This window comes from Orcinus orca, chromosome X (assembly GCF_937001465.1).
Source record: "Orcinus orca chromosome X, mOrcOrc1.1, whole genome shotgun sequence".
Taxonomy (NCBI): domain Eukaryota; kingdom Metazoa; phylum Chordata; class Mammalia; order Artiodactyla; family Delphinidae; genus Orcinus; species Orcinus orca.
The window spans coordinates 66,981,596-67,006,588 of record NC_064580.1 but is presented as its reverse complement, the minus strand read 5'-3'; the positions used below and the strand labels follow the sequence as shown (position 1 = coordinate 67,006,588).

The following is a 24,993-nucleotide window of genomic DNA, read 5'->3' as shown; positions in this document are numbered from 1 at the left end:
GTTCAGGTTTTTTCAGATTCCACGTATAAGTGAGCTCATACAGTATTTGTCTTTTTCTGTCTGACTTATTTCACTTAGCATAATGCCCTCAAGGTCCATCCATGTTGTCACAAGTGGCAGGATTTCCTTCATTTTTACGGCTGAAGAATGTGTATATGTATATCACACTTTCTTTATCTATTCATCTATCGATGGACATTGGTTATTTCCATGTCTTGGCTATTGTAAATAATGCTTCAATGAATAGAGGGGTGCAAATATCTTTGTGATAGTGATTTCATTTCCCTTGGATAAATACCCAGAAGTGGAATTGCTGGATCACATGATAGTTCTGTTTTTTAATTTTTTTCAAGAACCTCCATACTGTTTTCCATATCCATTTTTAAAATGTAAAAATCTTAGAAAAGTTGAAAGAAAAATTCATCCCTAGGTGCATCAGTCTCAGTCTTAACTTCAAATGGCATTAATTATGGAACAACTGTAACTTATAGTGTGATTTGATCTGAAATAGACTCATAATTATTAGTCTATTTTTGTTATTTACTTTTAAAGTTAGATCTAAAGTTATTCCAAATGCAACACTTAACAATTCAGTTATGTCCACTGATTCTTCTTATGAAATTACTATTAAATTACTATTTTTACAGAGAGACTTACAATATATATTCAATATAAAAGAATACATTTTGTCTAACTTTTGATTTTAATGACTTGAAACAGCCTTTATTCAAAGTCAAAAAAAATAATGATTCTAATGAACCACACTGCCAAAGATTTTCACATTCTGGTAAACTATGACTTACAATCTATATGTAAAAATAAGCTGTTGTTGCCCTGAGAAACTCTTCCTTCCTCTAGCCAGAGCAGCTGCTGTCAATAGGACAATATGTGAATCTTTGAATGAATGATAAGTGGAATAGGGAAGAAGTAGTAAAAAATGAAGTTCTCCATATTGCCTGAATTCTCCATTGCATGAAATTTTACAATCTAAAGAATATTATACTAATGAACAGCTTCCCTGTTTTCCAAATCTTTACTATGAAAATTTTCAACCACACATAAAAGGTGAATAATACAATGAACATCTATCTGTATACCCTCTGTATGAATTCAACAATTGTTAACATTTTGCTATACTTGCTCTATTTTTCCTAAACTATTTTTAAGTTTTAGAGATCATAATACTTCAGCATGCATATCCAAACAATAAGAACTCCTATAAAACCACAATACTATGATCACAGCTAAGAAAATTAATCATTGTACATCCTTTAATATAAGTTCTCTATTTAAATTGTCCTAAATGTCCCAAGAATATCCCTTACAGCTTTTATTTTTTTCCAAACCAGGATCCAGACAAGGTTCACACTCTGCATTTGGTTATGTCTCCTTTGTCTCATTTAATCTAAAACAGCCTCTCTCCTTTATCTCTTTTCCCCCAAGTAACTTTTTGAAGAATCTAGGTCAGTTGTCTTAATAGACATTGTATCCTCTTTTTAAAATACAAACTCCTCTTTGATAGGTTAAGGGGCTGATAGCTGGCATTACACCTCCTAATATCTAGGTATGATCAGTTACTACAATAGAACAGAAGCCCAAATGGGACAGGAAACGCAGGTAATTGTGAGCAAAGGATCCTTGGGATGTAAGAACTCACAGGTCTAGGTGAAAAGTCCAAGGCAGGGTACTTAAGGCAAGCATGAAGGCATTAGGGGCTCTAACTAGGGAGAGGGTCACTGGGAAGCAGTAATGAGTATGATAAGGGAAGGTGATAATGTCTAAAACAAACAGATCCTATCAATATTTTGTCTACTGTTAGCCCTGTGCCTAAAAAAGGAGTTGCTTCCTCTTTCCTCTTGTAGCACATGGCTGCCTGCCTCAAGGCCAGAACATTCAGACTTAGTACCTATATGGCTCAAATATGCTATGGGTCAAATGGGGCTTTTGAGGGTTGACTCAGGTACATTACCAAAACTGACTAAATTGTTTTATAAGAAACTGTCAAGTTCAAAAAACAGAATTGGTAACAAACTTTTGGAATACAATACACTCAACAGATGAAGGCTAGTTTACCTGGTGAGTTAGGAATGTAAAACTGAACTACAGTTTTATTATCGGGTATGCTCCAGACCAAAGTATTGGAGCATCTCTCAGGCTTACTGAGGAACTGAGAAAGACTAGTTAAGCAGAAAGGCACTTTTTTTTTTTTTTTTTTTGCTGTATGCGGGCCTCTTACTGTTGTGGCCTCTCCCATTGCGGAGCACAAGCTCTGGACGCGCAGGCCCAGCGGCCATGGCTCACGGGCCTAGCTGCTCCGTGGCATGTGGGATCCTCCCGGACCGGGGCACGAACCTGTGTCCCCTGCATCGGGAGACGGACTCTCAACCACTGCGCCACGAGGGAAGCCCCTGAAAGGCACTTTTAAAGTGAGTGGATAATTCACCCTGGAAATATGTATTAGGGAGGAAAGAAATTCTGAGCATGAATGAAAATTACATTAATACAGCTACTTTTCCCATTACATCCTAATTTAAGCATGTCAGATCAACTATGAATAATATGTATTTCTTCTGCCCTCATAATTTGCCTGTATTTTTTCTTCAAAACTATACTTAAATTGGACCTTACACTCAAAACCTCAGAGGAATTCCATTCCCCTCATACTACTCTATTTTACATATATTATTTATATATATATATTTTTCTATATAAAATATAACACACACAACTCTAATTGATTTTATAATATATGTATAACCATCTTTTGAATCTTAAATGTCTCAAAGATAGGTACAAAGTCAAGAACAGTTTTTGTAATCTCCCACTGCATTTAGCAAAATGACTAAGAAAACAGAGTAAGAGTGTAAATAATTTCACACGGTGTGGAAAAAAATGTATGTTTATGGGAGATGACAATATCAGAGAAACAAATCTGGCATGCAGCTATTAGCAATGAGGTGACTCTGAGAAAAAGAGCATCCAACAACACTGAGGGAAATAACTTCCAGTTATTAAAGTATTTTGAGCCACTCCCTAAACACAGATGGTAATCACCATCAGTAATAACATTTTCTAAGAGGAAGAACAGTATTATGACTAGATCATCATCTCTGATTTGGAAACAGAAACTGCATAAGTTGAGTACAAACAAACATGACACATACGAAGTCTGACTGCACAAAACCACTTCTTAAAGCTGATCAAAGAAGCTCAAACATTATTTTTATTTTTTTATTAGTATTTTAAATTTATTTATTTTATTAATTGATTTTTGGCTGTGTTGGGTCTTTGTTGCTGCATGCAGCCTCTCTCTAGTGGTGGCGAGTGGGGGCTACTCTTCATTGCAGCGTGCAGGCTTCTCATTGCGGTGGCTTCTGTTGTAGCAGAGCACAGGCTCTAGGCGTTCAGGCTTCAGTAGTTGCAGCATGCAGGCTCAGCAGTTGTGGCTCACGGGCTATAGAGTGCAGGCTCAGTAGCTGTGGTGCTCGGGCTTTGTTGCTCCGTGGCCCATGGGATCTTCCCGGACCAGGGATTGAACCCACGTTATCTGCACTGGCAGGCAGATTCTCAACCGGTGCCACAGGGAAGCCCTCAAACATTATTTTTAAATCACCCTAAAATAATGAGGCCTCATAATTTGAGAAAGGTTTCTGGATTCTTAATATATTATATGGTAAAATTTAATTCTTTTTTTGGATACAGCTCTACATGGATAATTTTTGATCACTACAGTAATCAAGAAAATGCAAATTAAAACCACAATGAATATCACTTACTCCCATCAGGTAAACAAAACTTTCAAAATATGACAATACCAAGTGTTCATGAGAATGTGGAGCAACAGGATCTCCCGTATTCAGCTGGTGAGAACATAAATTAGTACAACCATTATGGAACCTGTTCGGTAATATCTGGCAGAGTTCAAGATATGCATATACTAGAACTCAACATTTTCACTCCTAGGCATATTACCCTAGAGAAAATCTCACATGTGTACAAGGACACATGAACAAGAATGCCCATTGCAAAAAAAAACAAAACAACAACAACAACAAAAACCCAACACTTTGGAAATAATCTAAAAGTCTATCAACTGGAAAATGAAAAAATAAGTGGGGATATATACATCATGGAGCATGACACAGTACTTAAAATGAATGAACTAAAATAGTGGTTCTCAGAGGACTGGTTCAAGATGGTGGAGTAGAAAGACATGCACTCACTCCCTCTTGCGAGAGCACCAGAATCACAACTAACTGAACAATCATCGACAAGAAGACACTGGAACTCACCAAAAAGGATACCCCACATGCAAAGACAAAGGATAAGCCACAATGAGATGGTAGGAGGGGTGCAATCACAATAAAATCAAATCCCATAACTGCTGGGTGGTGACTCACAAACTGCAGAACACATCCCACAGAAGTCCACCCACTGGAGTAAAGGTTCTGAGCCCCACGTCAGGCTTCCCAACCTGGGGGTCTGGCAACGGGAGGAGGAATTCCTAGACAATCAGACTTTGAAGGCTAGCGGGATTTGATTGCAGGACTTTGACAGGACTGGGGGAAACAGACACTCCATTCTTGGAGGACACACACAAAGTAGTGTGCACATTGGGACCCAGGGAAAGGAGCAATGACCCCATAGGAGACTGAACCAGACCTACCTACTAGTGCTGAAGGGTCTCCTGCAGAGGCAGGGGATGGTTGTGGCTCACCGTGAGGACAAGGACACCAGTAGCAGAAGTTCTGGGAAGTACTCCTTGGCGTGAGCCCTCCCAGAGTCCAACATTAGTCCCACCAAAGAGCCGGGTAGGCGCCAGTGTTGGGTCCCCTCAGGCCAAACAACCAACAGGGAGGGAACCTAGCCCCACCCATCAGCAGACAAACGGATTAAAGTTTTACCCAGCTCTGCCCACCAGAGCAACACCCAGCTCTACCTATCACCAGTATCTCCCATCAGGAAGCTTGCACAAGCCTCTCAGATAGACTCACCCACCAGAGGGCAGACAGCAGAAGCAAGAACTACAATCCTGCAGCCTGTGGAACAAGACCACATTCACAGAAAGATAGACAAAATGAAAAGGCAGAGAGCTATGTACAAGTTGAAGGAACAAGATAAAATCCCAGAAAAACAACTAAATGAAGTGGAGATAGGCAACGTTCCAGAAAAAGAATTCAGAATAATGATAGTGAAGATGATCCAGGACCTCCGAAAAAGAACGGAGGCAAAGATCGAGAAGATGCAAGAAATGTTAAACAAAGACCTAGAAGAATTGAAGAACAAACAGATGAACAATACAATACCTGAAATGAAAACTACACTAGAAGGAATCAATAGCAGAATAACTGAGGCAGAAGAACAGATAAGTGACCTGGAAGATAGAATGGTGGAATTCACTGCTGCAGAACAGAATAAAGACAAACGAATGAAAAGAAATGAAGACAGCCTAAGAGACCTCTTGGACAACATTTAAAAAAACATCATTTGCATTATAGGGGTCCCAGAAGAAGAAGAGAGAGAGAAAGGACCCAAGAAAATATTTGAAGAGATTATAGTCAAAAACTTTCCTAACATGGGAAAGGAAAGAGCCACCCAAGTCCAGGAAGCACAGAGAGTACCAGGCAGGATAAACCCAAGGAGAAACACGCCAAGACACATAGTAATCAAACTGACAAAAAATAAAGACAAAGAAAAATTATTGAAAGCAACAAGAGAAAAACGACAACTAACATACCAGGGAATCCCATAAGGTTAACAGCTGATTTCTCAGCAGAAACTCCACAAACCAGAAGGGAGTGGCATGATATATTTAAAGTGATGAAAGGGGAGAACCTACAACCAAGATTACTCTACCCAGCAAGGATCTCATTCAGATTCGATGGAGAAATCAAAAGAGTTACAAACAAGCAAAAGCTAAGAGAATTCAGCATCACCAAACCAGCTCTACAACTAATGCTAAGGGAACTTCTCTAAGTGGTAAACACAAGAGAAGAAAAGGACTTACAAAACCAAACCCATAACAATTAAGAAAATGGTAATAGGAACATACATATTGATAATTACCTTAAACATGAATGGATTAAATGCTCCAGCCAAAAGACACAGGCTCACTGAATGGATACAAAAATAAGACCCATATATATGCTGTCTACAAGAGACCCACTTCAGACCTAGGGACACATACAGACTAAAAGTGAGGGGATGGAAAAAGATATTCCAAGCAAATGGAAATCAAAAGAAAGCTGGAGTAGCAATACTCATATCAGATAAAATAGACTTTAAAATAGAGAATGTTACAAGAGACAAGGAAGGACACTACATAATGATCAAGGGATCAATCCAAGAAGAAGATATAACAGTTATAAACATATAGGCACCCAACATAGGAGCACCTCAATACATAAGACAACTGCTAACAGCCATAAAATAAAATCAACAGTACACAATAATAGTGGGGGACTTTAACACCTCACTTACACCAATGGACAGATCATCCAAACAGAAAATTAATAAGGAAACACAAGCATTAAATGACACATTAGACCAGATAGATTTAATTGATATTTATAGGACATTCCATCCAAAAACAACAGATTACAGTTTCTTCTCACATGCACACAGAACATTCTCCAGGATTGATCACATCTTGGGTCACAGATCAGGCCTCAGTAAATTTAAAAAAATTGAAATCATATCAAGCATCTTTTCCAAACACAATGCTATGAGATTAGAAATCCATTACAGGGAAAAAACGTACAAACACATGGAGGCTACACAATACGTTACTAAATAACCAAGAGATCACTGAAGAAATCAAAGAGGAAATCGAAAAATACCCAGAGACAAATGACAATGAAAACACGACAAACCAAAACCTATGGGATGCAGTAAAAGCAGTTGTAAGAGGGAAGTTTATAGCAATACAAGTCTACCTCAAGAAACAAGAAAAATCTCAAATAAACAATCTAACCTTACACCTAAATGAAGTAGAGAAAGAAGAACAAACAAAACCTAAAGTTAGTAGAAGGAAAGAAATCATAAAGATCAGAGCAGAAATAAATGAAATAGAAACAAAACAATAGCAAAGATCAATAAAACTAAAAGATGGTTCTTTGAGAAGATAAACAAAACTGATAAACCTTTAGCCAGACTCATCAAGAAATAGAGGGCGGGGACTCATATCAATAAAATTAGAAATGAAACAGGAGAAGTTACAACAAAAACTGCAGAAATACAAAGCATCCTAAGAGACTACTACAAGCAACTCTATGCCAATATAATGGACAACCTGGAAGAAATGGACAAATTCTCAGAAAGGTATAACCTTCCAAGACTGAACCAGGAAAAAAGAGAAAATATGAACAGACCAATCACAAGTAATGGAATTGGAACTTTGATTAAAAATCTTCCAACAAACAAAAGTCCAGGACCAGATGACTTCACAGGTGAATTCAATCAAACATTTAGAGAAGAGTTAACACCCATCCTTCTCAAACTCTTCCAAAAAATTGCAGAGGAAGGAACTTTCCCAAACTCATTCTATGAGGCCACCATCACCCTGATACCAAAACCAAAGATACTACAAAAACAGAAAATTACAGACCAATATCACTGATGAATATAGATGAAAAAATCCTCAACAAAATACTAGCAAACAGGGGCTTCCCTGATGGCGTAGTGGTTGAGGGTTCACCTGCCGATGCAGGGGACACAGGTTCGTGCCCTGGTCTGGGAGGATCCCACATGCCGTGGAGCGGCTGGGACCATGGGCCATGGCCGCTGAGCCTGCGCATCCGGAGCCTGTGTTCTGCAATGGGAGAGGCCACAGCAGTGAGAGGCCCGCGTACCGCAAAAAAAAAAAAAAAAAAAAAAAAAAAATACTAGCAAACAGAATCCAACAACAGATTAAAAGGATCATACCCCATGATCAAGTGGGATCTATCCCACGGATGCAAGGATTCTTCAATCTATGCAAATCAACCAATGAGATACACCATATTAACAAATTGAAGAACAAAAACCATATGATCATCTCAATAGATGCAGAAAAAGCTTTTGACAAAATTCAACACCCATTTAGGATAAAAACTCTCCAGAAAGTGGGCAGAGAGGGAACCTACCTCAACATAATAAAGGCCATATATGACAAACCCACAGCAAACATCACTCTCAATGGTGAAAAACTGAAACCATTTCCTCTAAGATTAGGAACAAAACAAGGTCGTCCACTCTTGTCACTATTATTCAACATAGTTTTGGAAGTCCTAGCCACGGCAATCAGAGAAGAAAAAGAAATAAAAGGAATATAAATTGGAAAAGAAGAAGGAAAACTGTCACTGTTTGCAGATGACATGATATTATACATAGAAAATCCTAAAGATGCTACCAGAAAATTATTAGAGCTAAACAATGAATTTGGTAAAGTTGCAGGATACAAAATTAATGCACAGAAATCTCTTGCATTCCTATACACTAGCAACTAAAGATCAGAAAGAGAAATTAAGGAAACAATCACATCCACCATTGCAACAAAAAGAATAAAATACCTAGGAATAAACCTACCTAAAGAGGTAAAACACCTGTACTCAGAAAACTGTAAGACACTGATGAAAGAGATCAAAGATGACACAAACAGATGGAGAGATATACCATGTTCTTGGATTGGAAGAATCAATATTGTGAAAATGACTATACTACCCAAAGCAATCTACAGATTCAATGCAATCCCTATCAAATTACCAGTGGCATTTTTTTCAGAACTACAACAAAAAATCTTAAAATTTGTATTCAGACACAAAAGACCCCGAATAGCCAAGGCAGTCTTGAGAGAAAAAAAACGGAGCTGGAGGAATCAGATTCCGTGACTTCAGATGATACTACAAAAGCTACAGTAACCAAGACAATATGGTACTGGCACAAAAACCAAAATATGGATCAATGGAACAGGATAGAATGCCCAGAGATAAATCCACGCACCTATGCTCAACTAATCTATGACAAAGGAGGCAGGGATATACAATGGAGAAAAGACAGTCTTCTCAATAAGTGGTGCTGGGAAAACTGGACAACTCCATGTAAAAGAATGAAATTAGAACACTACCTAACACCATACACAAAAATAAACTCAAAATGGATTAGAGACCTAAATGTAAGATCCGACACTATAAAACTCTTAGAGGAAAACATAGGAAGAACACTCTTTGACATAAATTACAGCAAGATCTTTTTGGATCCACCTCCTAGAGTAATGGAAGTAAAAACAAAAATAAACAAATGGGACCTAATGAAACTTCAAAGCTTTTGCACAGCAAAGGAAACCATAAACAAGACGAAAAGACAACCCTCAGTATGGGAGAAAATATTTGCAAATGAATCAACAGACAAAGGATCAATCTCCAAAATATATAAACAGCTCATGCAGCTCAATATTAAGAAACAAACAACCCAGTCTAAAACTGGGCAGAAGACCTAAATGGACATTTCTCCAAAGAAGAGATACAGATGGCCAAGAAGCACATGAAAAGCTGCTCAACATCACTAATTATTAGAGAAATGCAAATCAAAACTACAATGAGGTATCACCTCACACCAGTTAGAATGGGCATCATCAGAAAATCTACAAACAACAAATGCTGGAGAGGGTGTGGAGAAAAGGGAACCCCCTTGCACTGTTGGTGGGAATATAAATTGACACAGCCACTATGGAGAACGGTATGGAGGTTCCTTAAAAAACTAAAAATAGAATTACCATATGACCCAGCAATCCCACTACTGGGCATATACCCTGAGAAAACCATAATTCAAAAAGACACATACACCCCAATGTTCACTGCAGCACTATTTACAATAACCAGGTCATGGAAGCAACCTAAATGCCCATCAATAGACAAATGGATAAAGAAGATGTGGTGCATATATACAATGGAATATTACTCGGCCATAAAAAGGAACAAAATTGGGTCATTTGTAGAGACGTGGATGGATCTAGAGATGGTCATACAGAGTGAATTAAGTCAGAAAGAGAAAAGCAAATATCATATATTAACGCCTAATAGTGGAACCTAGAAAAATGGTACAGGTGAACCAGTTTGCAGGGCAGAAATAGAGACAGAGATGTAGAGAACAAACATGTGGACACCATGGGGGGAAAGTGGCAGGAGGGGGTGATGGTGGTGGGATGAACTGGGAGATTGGGGTTGACATATATAGACTAATATGTATAAAATAGATAACTAATAAGAACCTGCTGTATAAAAAATAAAATAAAAATTTAAAAAATAAATAAAATTGTGGTTCTTACTGGGAAGAGGGGAGATTTCACCATGAAAGGGATATCAGGCAACGTCTGGAGACATTTTTGGTTATCACAACGTGGGGTGTGGGGTGGAGGGGAAAGTGCTACTGGGATATCACTAAACATCCTATAATGGACAACAAAGCTCCTCACAGCAAAGAATATCTGGCCCCAAATGTCAACAAAACAGAGGTTGAGAAACTCCAAACTAGGGCTACAGGTAGCAACATGGATAAATCTCACAAACATAGTTGAGGAAATAAAAAGTTTCAGAAGGATACAAAATTCTAAAAATGTAAAACAATACCATATGGTTTTTTTTGTATGCACACATATGTAGTAGTAAAATAAAATTTAAAAATATAAAATATATATAAATATATATAAAATATAAAAATATGCATGGGAATAATAAACTCCAAATTCAGGAGTTTGGCGAGGGAGGAAAGGATGCAACTGGAACATAAATGGAAACTTCAACTATATATGTAATGTTTAATTTCTTAGGCTGAGTAGTGGATACACAAATATGTTATACGGTTCCCTATACTCTTTGTAGACCTTAGTTATTTCACTGTAAGAATTTTTAAAAGGAAAATAAACGAATGAACCTGGAGGACATTATTCTAAGTGAAATAAGCCAGACATGGAAAGACAAAAACTGCATGATCTCACTTATATGTGGAATCTAAAGTTGAACTCTTAGAGACTAGAAGGGTGGTTATCAGGGCCTGGGGAGTGGGGGAAATGGGGAAATGTTGGTTAAAGGGTACAGAGTTTCAATTATGAAGGATGAATAAACTCTGGAAATCTAATGTATGCATGATGACTACAGTTAATAATTGTTTACTTAAAACTTGCTAAAAGAGATGTTAATTGTCCTCAACAGCAACAAAAAATGGTAACTATGTAAGGTGATGAATATGTTCATGAGTTTGATTGCAGTAATCATATCACAATGTATATGTACATCAAAATATCACGTTTTACAACTTAAATATATACTATTTCTATTTGTCAATTATACCTCGATAAAGATGGAGGAAAAAAGATTTTTAAGAAACACAGTCCACTTTAGGGGGAAATAAAGAAGAAAAATATATAGGGAATGTGCAGAAATTAAGAGACAAGTTACCAAAATTGAAATAATTCAATAAGTGAGACCAATGATAAACTCAAACATATAAAGAGACAAAAATCACCCAGTCTATTACACCAGGGCTATAAAAACACCCCTGTTTTGTCAAGCAAATTAATAATTTCTAGCTATGCAAACACTCAACTAGTTGCCTTCAGAGTATATATATTTCCAAATCAATTTAATTTTTTAAAAGTTTTAATTTTTTTAGTTTTTTCCTACCCATTTGCTTTTATTTAAAATCTACCACCTCTGAATTGAAAACAAAAGGGGAAAGCATTAGCTTCTTTATTATTTTACATAAAACATCTCGTTTAAATTGTGTGAACCTTTAAAATGAACACTGATCTTATTCCTTAACTTGTTTTCAAAATACTGAGTGTCTAACCTCTTTCATCACACAACTGTCACTATACAAACAGAAGACTAAGATTTCAGATGAAACAGCTGGAGTAGACTAGTGTATGTTTCAAAACATAATTGTTCTTTTCGTTTGACCATTCCCAAAAGATTAGGAGTCAGTACTTCAGACATATTAGTAAGGTCAAAAAAGACCAGAACACTCAAATTAGGAAAAGGCTGTGTGCTTTGCTGGCCATTTTTGTGACTCCTTGACTAATCACCGCTTCTTACAAAAGAGCTGTCCTTGTGATAACTACAGATATTTCAGATTCCTATAGCATTTCATATACATAATTTCACAACAATCCTGCAATATAAATGAGGTACTTGCCTCCTTTTAAAATTACGGAAGCTAACACTCAGACTTACCTCTGCTCGTACAGCCAATTCAAGCTGAAGTCTAGAGCTAACAATAGCCTCAAAGGGATTGACTTAATAGGGCAATGTTTGCAAAACGTATCAAAGAAAACCAGCCAGGGCTTCCCTGGTGGCGCAGTGGTTGAGAGTCCGCCTGCCGATGCAAGGGACACGGGTTCATGCCCCTGTCTGGGAAGATCCCACATGCCGCGGAGTGGCTGGGCCCGTGAGCCATGGCCTCTGAGCCTGCGCTCCGCAATGGGAGAGGCCAGAACAGTGAGAAGCCCGCGTACCGCAAAAAAAAAAAAAAAAAAAAAAAAAAAAGAATAGACAGATCCTTTGCAATGGAACAGAAAGTCCCAGAAACAGACATATATGTATATATAAGAATTTAGTTGCATAGCACAGGGAGATCAGCTCGGTGCTTTGTGACCACCTAGAGGGGTGGGATAGGGAGGGTGGGAGGGAGACACAAGAGGGAGGAGATATGGGGATATATGTGTACATATAGCTGATTCACTTTGTTATAAAGCAGAAACTAACACACCAGTGTAAAGCAATTATACTCCAATAAAGATGTTAAAAAAAAGAATTTAGTATATAATAAGGGAAGTATTTCAAATCAGTGGGGAAATAAATAAGTGGTGTTGCCATAATGTGCTAACCATGTGAGGTAAACACGTTTAAATCCCATCTTACTCCAAAATTAATTCTAAATGAGTTAAAGACTGAAATGTAAAAAAAAAATGTTTAATGCTATAAAAGTGGATAATTAACAAAAACAGCAACAACAAAACTTGGGATGGAGAAGGCCTTTCTAAGCCTAAGCCAAAAGCAGAAACGATAAAAGAAAAGATCTTTAAATTTAATTTTTATGCATTTTTAAAATGTCATGTGCCATAAAAAACCCACGTAAGCAAATTACAAAAATATATATGCATATGGAGTTTCCTTCTGGGGTGATGAGATGTTCTGGAATTAGATAGTAGTAATGGTTGCACAAGTCTGCGAATACACTAAAAACCCCTGAATTACATAAAATTATACTGAATTTTATGACATGTAAATTATATCTCAAAAAACTCCATATATGTAATATATATATGTCAATTGACAAAATAAGAAATCCAAAATTCCAATAAACATAAAACTTTACATTTAAAGTTATAAATTAAAACGACTAAAATACAATGTTTTCCCCCTACTAGATTAGTAAAACGTGTCTATTACCACATAGCTTAAAACAACAAAACAGGAAACAACCTACATTTTTTACAGTAGGGCACTGGTTAAATAAACTCCAGTAGATCCACACTTTTACAGATAGTTGTCATATTTTTTGGCTACCCAGCATCCAAACACACAGCTTAGGTTAAGGAAATCCCCTGCTGTGAGTGAGCTTCTTGGTAATAGGCAGTAGGACCCACCCCCACTACTGAAGCCAAAGTGGAAGGAGGAGGTATTCCCTTTCCCTTCATCCTTCAAGGTAAGATGCTAAGTGATTCTAGATCTGGCTGGGCAGATACCTCTGCCCAGGTTTTTGAATTCTGAGAAAGTGACACAAATACACAGTGAGAGTTAAAGAGAATTCGCAGCAGCTTCAGCAACAGTCAAGATGCCAGCAGTGGTGGTGGCAAAAGTCCTGAGAAAGCCAGTGCCACTGGAGAGGTCCTCACCAGACTGTACATGGGGGGTGTGACCTTGGCTGTTTTAGCCTCTCTGGGTTCCTGCCCATTTTTCCAAGCCTGGCTGACCATCTTTCCTGTTGACTCTATAAACAATCTTCATAGCCTACCAATAAATTCCTTGTCTGGGTAAGTGAGCTGAACTGCTTTATGTTGTTTGCAAGCAAAAACTCAGCATAATACATGTATAATAAATACCATGTGGCCATTAAAAACAATGATGTAGATCTCCATTTACTCACGGGGAAAATATTCAGGATACATTAAGTAAGAAAAAGCAAATTTTCACTGCAAGAAGTTCTCTAAACCCACCACCAATGGGTTAACTAATGGTCTCCATTCTATCACCCAAATATTCAGATGCCCACAGCATGCTTAAGTGCACTCTTTGTCCCACCAGTAGTGTGTTGACATACTTAGTTTCATCTGTGTTTGCTCCCAAGCCTCTTTATGCCCACTGAACTTCTTTTAATCGTGTGATTTAATTAAATATTATGTAAACTGATGAAACATGAGTATAAAAGAGAGTTACTATTTCTGTGAAAACAAAGGTGAATGCTTTAGAAAGATTCAATAAAGGTGAGCAGTAAACTGCTGAAATAGCTGCACATAAGCAACTTTAACAGAATGGGGGGAGAGAAATCATAAAAAACTAAAAATTCTATTCTCTACTTTCATGAAAGCAAACTAGAAATTGGAAATCTGGAAACCTGGAATGAAACAATATGGATGTGGTTTATACAGAAAGAAAAGGAGGAATTTCAAAGGACCCATATACAAGGAAAAGGCCTTGGCCCTACATATAAATATTGGAGAATGAATGAATATATGTTCTAGGTTTTTACAAAATGAATAGGCTACATATAGTTATTATGGCTCCTTTCTTCAACTGACCAACCACTGGATGGTGCAGGAGAGTTTCTACCATGTTTCCATCTTCTACGAAGGAAGACTCTAGAATATACCACAGAACAAAGAGGAAAAAAATACCTGATTTCATTTTGTTTTAAAGGGCCCTGATAATTTACATTTTCAGCCTTGACTAAAACCTGTCATAAGCCAACTTTTATAAATAGTTGGATTGAGAATGTGTATTCCTAACAAGGACATCATTGAAATTTACACTTTAATGAATTTTCTTCCCTTCATTGAATTTCCTGTTTGTCCTATAAAGCCATGAAATGTTGCAATGGCCTATTACAATGGCTATGTCCAATACTTTATGCTATTTTTTAAGTTGTTTCCATTCAGAATCCTCAGTAGAATTCAGAGATGATTCTCCTCACATAGTTTTATAGGACATTTCTTCTTCCTCTAAAAGTATTTATGGGCTTAGGAAGACTATTATTTCCTGAGAAAGGCAGGTACTTTGTAAAAGTTTGTGTGTGTGGGGTGTGTGTGTAAAATACACATAACATAAAATTAATCATTTTAACTATTTTTTAAATTAAAGTATAGTTGACTTACAGTATTACATTAGCTTCAGGTATACAACATAGTAATTCAGTATTTTCACAGAATATATTCCATAAAAAATTGTCATAAAATATTGACTGTGTTCCCTGTGCTGTGCGTTACATCTTTGTAACCTATTTATTTTATAGCTAGTAGTTTGTACCTCTTAATCCCCTTCAGCTATTTTGCCCCTCGTCCCACCCTTTTCCCCTCTGGTAAACACTAGTTTGTTCTCTATATCTGTGCATCTGTTTCTGTTCTATTTGTTCATGTGCTTTATTTTTTGGATTCCACATATAAGTAAAAAAATATAATATTTGTCTTTCTCTCTGAGTTATTTCACTAAGCATAATACCCAGGTCCATATATATATGGTCTATATATATATATATATCTTTTAATATTGGTGTTTTCATTTTCTTTGGATAAACACCTACAAGTGGCACTGCTGGATCACATGGTAGTCCTGTTTTTAATGTTCTGAGGAACTTTTATATTGTTTTCCATAGTGACTGTACCAATTTACATTTCCACCAGCAGTGCACGAGGGTTCCCTTTTCTCCACATCCTAGCCAATACTTGTTATTTCTTGTCTTTTTGATGATAGCCATTATGACAGGTGTGAGGTGGTATCTCACTGTGGTTTTGATATGCATTTCCCTGATGGTTAGTGATGCTGAGCATCTTTTCATATGTCTGTTGGCCGTCTGCATGTCTTCTTTGGGAAAAATGACTATTCAAGTCCTCTGCCCATTTTTTAATTGAATTGATTTTTTAAAATATTGATTTGTATGAGTTCTTTATATATTTTGGATTTGACCCCTTATCAGACATATTGTTTGCAAATGTCTTCTCCCATTCAAGGCTGTCTCTTCATTTTGTTGATGGTTTCCTTCTCTGTGCAAAAGTTTTTAAGTTTGATTAGTTCCCATCTTTAAATTTTTGCTTTTGTTTCCCTTGCCTGAGAAGAGAGATACAAAAACTATTCATAAGACCAATGTCAAAGAGAATACTGCCTATACTTTCTTTTAGGAGTTTTATGGTTTTAGATCTTACATTTAGGTCTTTAATCCATTTTGAGTTTATTTTTGTATATGGTGTAAGGAAATGTTCGAGTTTCATCTCCTTTATGTAGCTGTCCAGTTTTCCCAACACCATTTACTGAAAAAACTATCTTTTCCCCATTGTATATTCCTGCCTCCTTTGCCATAGATTAACTGACCATATAACTGGATTTATTTCTGGGCTCTCTATTCTGTTCCATTGATCTGCTTGTCTGTTTTGTGCCAGTACCATACTGTTTGGATTACTGTAGCTTTGTAGTATTGTCTGAAGTCAGGGAGTATGGTATGTCCAGCTTTGTTCTTGGTTTCACTGATCTTTTGTTGTTTCTTTGGTCTTTATTTTATTTATTTCCACTCTCATCTTTATTATTAGCTTCCTTCTGCTGACTTTGGGCTTTGTTTGCTCTTTTTCTAATTCCTTTAGAATTAGAGGGCTGGAGCCAGATATGAGCCAGGGCCGTTTTAACCATTTTTAAAGTGTACAGTTTAGTAGCATTAAGTACATTCACACTGTTGTGCAACCATCACCACCATCCATCTCCAGAACTTGCTCATCTTCCTAAACTGAAACTATACTCATTAAACACCAATTACCCATTTCACCTCTACCCAACCCCTAGTAACCATCATTCTACTTTCTGACTCTATGAATTTGACTACTCTAGGTTCCTCATATAAGTAGAATCATTTGTCCTTTTTTGTCTGGTGTATTTCACTTAGCATAATATCTTAAAGGTTTACCCATGTTGTATCACATGTCAGAATGTTATTCCTTCTTTTTTTTTTAAAAAAAATGTGTGTGTGTCCGTGTGTGTGTATGCACACACGTGTATATGGCCTTTTATTTGTTTTTCCTTTTATAAATTTATTTATTTATTTACTGGCTGAGTTGGGTCTTCGTTGCTACACATGGGTTTCCTCTAGTTGCGTCGAGTTGGGACTACTCTTTGCTGTGGTGTGCAGGCTTCTCTTGTTGCGGACCACGGGCTCTAGGCATGCAGGCTTCAGTAGTTGTGGCACGTGGGCTCAGTAGCTGTGGCTCGAGGGCTCTAGAGCACAGACTCAGTAGTTGAGGTGCACAAGTTTAGTTGCTCCACAGCATGTGGGATCTTCCCAGACCAGGGCTCAAACCCGTGTCTCCTGCATTGGCAGGTGGATTCTTAACCACTGCACCATCAGGGAAGCCCGGAATGTTATTCCTTCTTAAGGCTGAATAATATTGCATTGTATGTATATACCATATTTTGTTTATCTACTCATCTTCTAATACACCTTTGGGTTGCTTCTATCTTTGTGCTACCGTGAATAATGCTGTTATAACCACTGTTATACAAATATCTGTTTAAGTCCCTGCTTTTAATTCTTTTGGGTATATACGTAGACTTGGAATTTCTGGATCATTTGGTAATTCCACATTTAATTATTTTAGGAATCACCGTACTGTTTTCCATAGCAACTGTACCATTTTTCATTCCTACCAACAATGCACAAGGGTTTCAATTTCTCTACATCCTCACCAACACTTGTTATTATTTTCCGTTTTTAAAAAAATAATAGCTATCCTAATGGGTGTGAAGTGGTAACACACTTTTCTACATCTCAGAAATTTCAATAAAGAATTAGTGAATTAAAGCTAAAATATGAGATAGATGGAAAGCCATAACCTTTCGTTATTAGCCATTTCACTGTTACTTTATTTCATTTACAATGTATTCTTACAATTTTTCTTGACAATTTCTTCTATATTTGGATTTTATGGTAAGAACTTGTTACAATATATACTTTAAATGTGAAACAGTATGTTTTCAGCTCTATTTTAGGTATGATTAGTTTAACAGGTTAGCACAAGAACTTGGAATGAGTTCAAAGGGATCAGGATAAGAAGATGTAGGAATTCCCTGGTGGTCCAGTGGTTAGAACACAGTGCTTTTTCACTGGGGTGGGCGGGGTTCAATCCCTGGTCGGGGAACAGAGATCCTGAAAGCTGCGCAGCACCGCCAAAAAAAAAAACATGTAAATGTTCTTGGCTCAACATGTGCTTATTTTTAAAGTGGATATAAAAGAGGAATTGTTGTGAATTTCATTTACATCAGTTCTTCAGAAACTTACCTTTCAGATTTAAGCACATTTCTCTAACTTTTTTCCTAAAGCTAGTAAGAGTGTACTAAAGGGGTAGAGTATACTAAAGGGTACAATATTGTGCTTTCAGCACTATAAATGAATAGCCAAATAATAATGAAGCAATACTAGCCACAATTACTATAACAAAGTAGACTGACCAGTAAAGATGATGTGGGCAATATCTAGACCCTAGGAACATATTACTCAATCACCCTGAACAACTTGTTTGTTCTACCTACTTTGGAAAGTAATAGCAGAGGAACTGAACTCTATCATTAAAAGTTACTTATTCAGGGACTTCCCTGGTAGTCTAGTGGTTAAGACTCTGAGCTTCCACTGCAGGGGGCACAGGTTCAAGATCCTGCATGTCACACAGTGAAGTTATTTATTCAAATACTTGTCCTCAACTCACCTAAGCGTTTATATAAATGTCTCCCACACAAGAATAAAATAATTTGTAATATATTTAGGACCAATGAAACTGCATGAAATCTCAGGAAAATTTAAATAGGAAATTATGCCTATTTTAAACTAGGCAAATGTACATAAACAGCAAGCTAGTACTAGTTATTGCTATATAAGTGTTACTTATAGTTACATAGTAAGTATTATTACTATACAATAAAAACTCAGAGATTAACGGCATGAGCCAAAATCACATATACTTACCCAAACACTGATCCAAAGATAATCACATTTTTGCTTCTCCATAGGGACTCCAACGAGTGACAGATAAGGCTACAGCATAAACATGTGCCTCAACTTTTTTCCCTCTTACTTAGATGAAAACAATCTATTTCAAATATTCCAAAAATGAACTGCGGAGAAAACCGACTGGAAGGAGAGACACCCAAAGAGAGAAAGAGATACCCAAAGCAGTTGTTCAATAAACATTTTTTTGTTGTTGGGTGGATGGTCAGTTGACTGGATGGACAGACAAACCAACTCTGAATTCTCCTGCTAGATAAGAAAGCTGAAAGGGGGAAAGTGATTTCTTCTTGGTCAGAAGACTAAAAATGGTGGGAAACTACTAACATTCTAAGATATTTTCCAGATATTCTTTACTTTTCCCTTGACTGCTAAATGAAAACTCAAAGGAGCAAGTCCACCTTAGCTCAGTGATCAATATTAGTATCACTGTACTTCCCTGGTGGTGCAGTGGTTAAGAATCCACCTGCCAATGCAGGGGACACGGGTTCAAGCCCTGGTCCGGGAAGATCCCACATGTCACGGAGCAACTAAGCCCATGTGCCACAACTACTGAGCCTGTGCTCTAAAGCCTGCGAGCCACAACTACTGAAGCCCACGTGCCTAGAGCCCGTGCTCTGAAACAAGAGAAGCCACTGCAACGAGAAGCCCATGCAGTGCAGCAAAGAGTAGCCCCCGCTCGCCACAACTAGAAAGCACACGTGCAGCAACGAAGACCTAATGCAGCCAAAATTAAATAAATTTAAATAAATAATTTTTTAAAAAGACAATAACTTGTATATATTAAGTTAACTAAAATATATAATTAAAATTAATTTCCCATTTCCTTTTTTTATTGTGGCTATTAGGAAAATTTAAATTACATGTGTGGCTCACATTTTATTTCTATTGGACAGTGCTGTTCTAGAGTCATTATTTTATCTTTTAAAGTTACGTCTATGATCCACCTGGAACTACATTTTGTATACAGTATGAGGTAGGAGGCAAGGCTCATTTTCCCCCATATGGATACTGAATTGACCTGCTACCACTTATTGAAAGAGATTTTCCTTACATGTAATGTTCTTGTCAGATTTTGTTATAAAGGTTACACTTATTCCATAAAAAGAGTTGGAGAGTATTATTTTTCAGTTCTCTATTAAAGATTGGTGTTAGATTGGTGTTAGCTCTTTACTAACTGGAAAAATTCACCAGAGAAGCCACTTGGACCTCAAGTTTTCCTTGTGGAAAGGCTGTTATATCAGTTATTGAGAGAGGTGTATTAAAATCTCCAACTACAATTACGGACCTATTTCGCCTTTTAGTTCTCCATTTTTTGTCTCATACATTTTTAGGCTATGCAATTACCTACATAAAAAGTTAGGAATATTATGTCTATCTGTTGAATTAATCGTTTCATTATTATGAATTATTCTCCTCTCCAGTAGTATGGCCACACCAGTTATCTTTTGGAAGTATTTGCTTAAAATATTTTTAATACATTTATTTTCAACTTTTCTATGAATGACATATAGTTGTATGTTATATCTGGGAATAGCACTTAGTTGTTTTTTAATTTATTTATTTTATTTATTTTATTTTTGGCTTCATTGGGTCTTCATTGTTGAGCATGGGCTTTCTCTAGTTGCGGTGAGCGGGGGCTACTCTTCATTGCAGTGTGTGGGCTTCTCATTGAGGTGGCTTCTCTTGCTGCGGAGCATGGACTCTAGGTGCGTGGGCTTCAGTAGTTGTGGCCACAGGCTCAGTAGTTGTGGCTCACGGGCTCTAGAGCACAAGCTCAGTAGTTGTGGTACACAGGCTTACTTGCTCCATGGCACGTGGGATCTTCCCCGACCAGGGCTCAAACCCATGTCCCCTGCATTGGCAGGTGGATTCTTAACCACTGTGTCACCAGGGAAGCCCTAGCTGTTTTTTTTTAATCCTTCTTACAAGCTCTGCTCTGAACTGTAATATTGGGTGCATTTACATTTAATAAAATTACTAATATTTTGGGGTTTATGCCTATCTTCTCGATGTTTTCCTATTTGGCCCAAGTATTCTTTGAGGCTTTTTCTCCTTCCTTGCTTTATTTTGCATTAATCAAATACCTTTCATTATTCCCCTTTTCCCATGTAATAGCTTGTTATAGTTTTTAAACATCACTCTTTTAGTACCCTAGAGATTACAACATGTCTTTATTTATTACAGTCTATCTTAAATTAGAACTTTTATCTCTGCCTGGATAGTGGAAAAACTTTTAAAACATGTTAACTCCATTTAACATCTCCCTTTTATCAGTTTCCTATTGCTGCTATAACAAATTGCCACAAATGCAAATGTATTATCTTACAATTCTGGAGGTCAGTAACCCAAAATAGGTCTCACTGGGTGAAGTGAAGTGAAGGGAGCAAAGTCCATCTTGACTCAGTGATCAGTATTAGTATTATGATAATGCCATCTGCAGCAACATGGATGGACCTAGAGATTATCATACTGAGTGAAGTAAATCAGAGAAAGACAATTATCATATGATATCGCTTATATGTGGAATCTAAAAAAAAAGGGTACAAATGAACTTATCTACAAAACAGAAACAAGAATTACAGATGTAGAAAACAAACTCATGATTACCAGGGGGTAATCAGGGGGAGGGATAAATTGGGAGATTGGGATTGACATATACACACTACTATATATAAAATAGATAGCTAATAAGGACCTACTGTATAGCACAGGGAACTCTACTCAATACTCTGTAATGGGCTATATGGGAAAAGAATCTAAAAAAGAGTGGATATATGTACATATATAACTGATTCACTCTGCTGTACACCTGAAACTAACAGAACATTGTAAATCAATATACTCCAATAAAAAATTTTTAAAAATTAGAATCATGAATATTATGCACCACCTATGAAACATTTTCAACAAAAATCTTTAACATGTATCTAATCAAGGTTTTAGAGCTAACTTCCAACATACAGGAAATAATAGGAACTAAAGGATATCACCTTGTAGCCAAGGGAAAACAAAGGATCAAGGTATTGACAGGCTGTATCTTATCTGGAGGCTCTAGGGGAGAATCCACCTCTCTGATTTTTCAGCTGCCTACATTCCTTGACTCCAGCCCCCAACTTCACAACTCTGACCTCTGCTTCTACCTGCACATCTCATTCTCTGACTCTCCTGACACTCTTTTACTTTACAAGGACTTTTGTGATCGTATTGGACCCAACCAGATAATCCTGGATGCTTCCACCTCAAGGTCGACTCTATCGCATCTGCAAAGTCCTTTTTTCCTTGTAAGGAAGTCAGAGGTTTCAGGGATTCAGACATAGACATCTCTGTGGGGCTATCATTCTGTGTACCACACCTCTCCTATATTTTGTGTTAGTGGTGACACATATTTTAATTCAATATGTTTACAAACACTTCAGAAAGGAAAGCTCTACCTCTCAGAATGCCAAGAGACATAGACAAAATAATGAAGTTAGAAAATCACCATTTGGCACCATTATTACCTCAATCATGGTAATAACTGATTGAGGAAGAAATCATTCATGAATGCTAATACTAGTGAAAAAAAGCTTGATGAGAAAGAGGACACTTACATTATTGCAAAGTACCACCCTACAAAATACTTACCAATTAGCAATAAATAAGTATAAAAGACTCCTTAATTAACCTTATAGTAAATAAATCTTTTAAAGAAACAATACAAATTATCATCACAATTAATGAGACAAATTGACATACCATGCTAACTCTATTCAAAAGAAAGCTGAGAGGCTATATTAATACATAAGTATATTTCAGAGCAAAGACTATAAAGCAGAGATAAAGAAAGGCATTTCATAACGATAAAGGGGCCAATTAATGAAGACATAATAATTCTAAATGTTTATGTAGTTAATGACAGAGCTTTAAAATTCATGAAGCAAAAAGTGAAAGAACTGCAAGGAGAAATAGAAAAACCTGCAAGTATAGTCAGACATCTAAATACCCCTCTCTAAATGACTGATAAAAAAAAGTAGGCAGAAAGCCAGCAAGGACAGAGTAGATTTGATCAACACCACCAACCAATTTCACTAGACTGACAAGCACAGAATAATCCACCTAACATCAGCAGAATTACACTTTCCTCTCAAGTGCAGATAGAACCTTAACTAAGATAGACCAAATTCTGAGTTACAGAATAAGTTTCACTAAATTCAAAAGGATGCAAGTCAAAGAAAGTAGGTTCTCTGGCCACAATGGAATTATAGTAGAAATAAAAAAATAGAAAGATCTCTGGAAAACCCACAATTCTTTGGAAGCCAACTACACACTTCTAAATAACCTATGGGTCAAAGACGAAATCAAAAAGGAAATTAAAAACTATTTTGAACAGAATTAAAATGTGACATAGCAGAATTCGTAGTATGACAGTAAAGCAGTAGTCATGGGAAATTTTATGGTACTAAATGTTTATATGAGAAAAGAAGAAAGGTTTCAAATCAATGACCTCAGGTACCACATCCAAAATCTAGAAAAAGAAGAGCAATTAAATCCAAAGTAAGCAGAAGAAAAGAAATAATAAAGATGACTACAAAAATCAATAAAAGAAAAAGCAGAAAAACAACAGAGAAAACAAAGAGAAGTAAATGCTGGTTCTTTGAGAATATCAGTAAAATTGATAAATCTCTTTCCAGACTTATAAGGAAAAATAAGAGAGACAACACAAATTACCATTATCAGAAACAGGAGAGGTGACATCATTAGATTCTACAGACATTAGAAAGACAATAAGGTAGTAGTGTAAACAACTTTATGTCAATGAACTCAACATTTAAATGAAATGGACCACTTCATTGAAAGACACAAGCTCATCCAAGAAGAAAAAAACAGCCTTAAATGTCCTAATCTATTAAAGGAATCAAAATTACGGTAAAAACAAAACACAACTTTCCTCAGAAAAACTCCAGGCCCACCACAGCTTCATTAGTAAAGTCTACCAAACATTTAAGGAAGAAATTTCACAAACGCTTTTAGAAAATAGGAGAAGAGGGAACTTCCTAACTAAGTCTATGAGCTAATGTTAGCCTGATACAAAAATCAGATAAAGGTACCACAAGTAATGAAAACTACAGACCAACATCTGCAAGAATGTAGACAGAAAAATCATCTAAAAAATGCTCGTAATCCAAATCCAGCAACATATAAAAAGGATTATACACCATAACCAAGTAGAATTTATCATGCAAATGCAAAGTTGGTTCAACATACAAAAATCAATCAGTGACATATACCATGGTATTAGAATAAAGGACAACAAACACAAGTATCTCAATCGATGGAGAAGCATTTGATATGTTCAACACACTTTCATGATTAAAAAAAAAAAGCTCAGAAAATGGAAAACTGAAGGAAACTACTTCAATCTGATAAAGGGTATTTGTGAAAACTCCACAAGTAACATCATACTTAAATGGTAAAACACTGGAAAACTTTTTCTCTAAGGACAGGATTAAGACAAGGATGCTGACCCTAGCCACTTCTGTTTCACATAGCACTAGAAATCCTAGCCAGAGTAAATAGGCAGGAAAAAGAAAAAAAGGCATCCAAATTGGAAAAGGAAAAGGAAAATGATCTCTGTTCACAGATGACATGATCTTATATCCCTAAAGACCCCACACCAAAAAAAAAAAAAAGTTAGAATTAATAAAGAATTCAGCAGTGACTTCCCTGGTGGTGCACTGGTTGGAACTCCGCACTCCCAATGCAGGGGGCCCATATTCGATCCCT

The 24,993-nt window shown here is 36.7% G+C and overlaps 1 protein-coding gene across 2 annotated transcripts in view; it reads right to left on the bottom strand.

Moving 5' to 3' along the window:
• Positions 1–24,993, bottom strand: part of ATP7A (ATPase copper transporting alpha) — a 143,052-nt gene that overhangs the window by 82,915 nt on the left and 35,144 nt on the right. The window lies entirely within an intron of this gene.